This window comes from Bos taurus, chromosome X, assembly GCF_002263795.3.
Source record: "Bos taurus isolate L1 Dominette 01449 registration number 42190680 breed Hereford chromosome X, ARS-UCD2.0, whole genome shotgun sequence".
In the NCBI taxonomy this organism is placed as follows: Eukaryota; Metazoa; Chordata; class Mammalia; order Artiodactyla; family Bovidae; genus Bos; species Bos taurus.
Genome location: NC_037357.1, coordinates 38,390,599 through 38,393,081, shown reverse-complemented (window position 1 = coordinate 38,393,081; position 2,483 = coordinate 38,390,599). Strand labels below are relative to the sequence as shown.

At 56.5% G+C, this 2,483-nt stretch overlaps 1 pseudogene; it reads right to left on the bottom strand.

Annotated features, from left to right (window-relative positions):
• Positions 1-1,113: 1,113 nt before the first annotated feature.
• Positions 1,114-2,280, bottom strand: LOC100300069 (protein EOLA1-like; annotated as a pseudogene).
• Positions 2,281-2,483: the final 203 nt, after the last annotated feature.

Sequence of the window (2,483 nt, the reverse complement as noted above, 5' to 3'; positions counted from 1 at the left end):
TCGAATGAGAACTGCGAGTCTGTGTTCTTTCTATCTGTCCATGCTATTCACACACGGCATTGGGTGAGCCAGATGAGGCTGGAAGCCCACGCCCCACGCAGGCCTCAGTCCAGTCCCCATGGTCCCTTTTCATCTGAAGCAGCAGCGTTTCACACCCTCAGCCAAGAGTGTGGCTCCCAAGCAGAGCGCTGAGGCCAGCCCAGGATGGGCTGGTCCCTGGGCCTTGCCTGACACACAGCAGAAGTGCCAGTCTGGCTCCTGACCATGGGGGCATCACCTTTAATGAGTCATGTACCCTGAAGCAGAAGGGGCTCCTCCTGGGTCCCCTGATGATGCCACAAGTTTCTGGTTAGCAGCTGAGCATCTGTCTCCAGCTCCTGATCCAAGGGCCTCCCCAAGAGGCCCACCAGAAAGCAGGGTCACCCCACCAGCCAAGGGCCTTGTAAGCACATGACCCCAAACCCAAAAACAAGTATAAGGTTTCCACAAGGTGAACACTAGCCCTTGTCATTCTGCTCTCACAGCTGTATTTAGGAGCCTGTCTTTGGATCAGGAATGGCCAGACACTGTAACCAACTCACACACTTTGTGACCCAAGGGACACTTTACAGTAGGGCAAGGGTCACCTGCAAGGACACACCACATCCTGTTTCAGGGCCACTGGGCCTCTCTGCCTGCCAAAGGCCTCACCGGCTGCTCATGCTCAGCCCAGCCCCCAGCCTTCCCCATCACCCCCTGGTCACTGTTCCAACATCGGGGAGATTGGACCAGAACATAGAGGGAAAAACACTGACTGGTTTCCTAACAACACATTTCTCTCAACCACCCAGACCCAGCAGGGCCAAAACGAGTGGTGACACCATTTTACTGTAAAGGTCAAGGTCCTGGAGACTCATGCTGAGTCCAGAGCAGCACCACATGAGGGGTGTCCCGACCTGCACCAAGTTTGCAGCACATCCCAGGGTGGGGCTGATTTAGACCTGAACCATGTCCAGGGCACAGCCGTGACTGGACAGTGTCACTATGTGCAGGTCTCTTGGTCACCTTCCTCTCGAGAGCCCAGCCTGGACAGGCCTCCTCCTCAAAGGGGATCAGGTGCTCCAGGATGTCCACCTAGAAGATATCCTTACCACCCCTCCCAGGGATGGGCTGCAGCATCCAGCAGGGGTGGTGAGCACAGTCAGGTACTTCTGTTCCAGTTTGCATAGCAGGGCTTGATTCTCCAGCTCCTCCACCTCATCAAGTATAGGTTTTCTGGGCACAGCAAAGTGTCCCCAATGTCCATGAGACCTGTGTACAAAGACAGGACATAGAAGGAGAACAAGGTGACTCAAAGTCACACTTGCTAGAGATTAAGACCATATTATGGAGGGGACCTGAGGTCAACTGGGTCCTCTGGTTGAACATTTCAGATGGACTCACCTGGGCAAAGGGAATTCGGGGTTAGGCCAAGTGAGGAGGGAATGAAATGAAAGGGAGAGGCCTGGTGCTCCATGAACCCACCAGGCCATAGGCAGGTCTCAGTCTGCCCACTGAAGGCTGCAGGGACAGAGCAGGAGGGCCCTGGCAGGGAGCCTGTGGACATCAGGTCCCTAAGGGATTCACCAGCAGACAGGTGTTGCTGTGGGGCCTCACTCCTGGGGAGTCAGGGGACTTGCTCAGGCCCGGCTGCAGGAAGTGGGGGTATGGAACCCAGGCTGGGTACCTTCCTGGCTATGGTCTCTGCCAGGCACACACACACACATGTGGGGATACACACACAGATACACACAGAGACAAGTGCCATGTGCAGACCTGGATGTGCCTCTTCCTCAGAGCACAAACAGGGACTGGGGCCCAGACTGGGGGTCAAGCACTTCAGCCACCGTCTCCCAGCCCAGGGACCCTTGCTGTCCCTATGAAGAAACCTCAGCTCCCCCACTCCCCCCCACAACCAGTTAAAAAGAAAACAAACAAGCACAACCAGGCTGAGATAGAGGGCAGCACCCGGGGCCTTGGAGGCAGCGCAGGGCAGGGCGTCATTTGCCCACAATCACTCTACGGCCAAACTTGTCCCCATCCTGTAGCAAGGCCTGGATCTGGGCAGGGCTCATCCCCAGCCTCTGCTCCAGCAGCTCCTGCCAGGCAGCGTCCTCCCAGTCCCAGTGCACCATGTGGACAGTCAGGAGACAGTGCTGGTGGCCACCATAGCATGGGCCACCACCGCATCTCCAGGGTCTTGACACTGTTTAAGATGAAACCTTCATAAGGCTACTGGAAGGACAGACAGCCAAACTTCATCTCCCAGGGCTCCCAGGACCTCATGTGGCTGCAAATACACAGAACCACAAAGTTCAGGAGCCTGACACAGCAGCCTCCAAGCTCACAGCCCTGGGCTGGACCTCAGCCCCGGGCCAGACCTCAGCTCCACTTGCTTGAGCTTCCTCCATGTCTGCTGACACAGAAAGAGGGGGGTGTTGTCAGAGAGGGCTGACTCCTTCCAT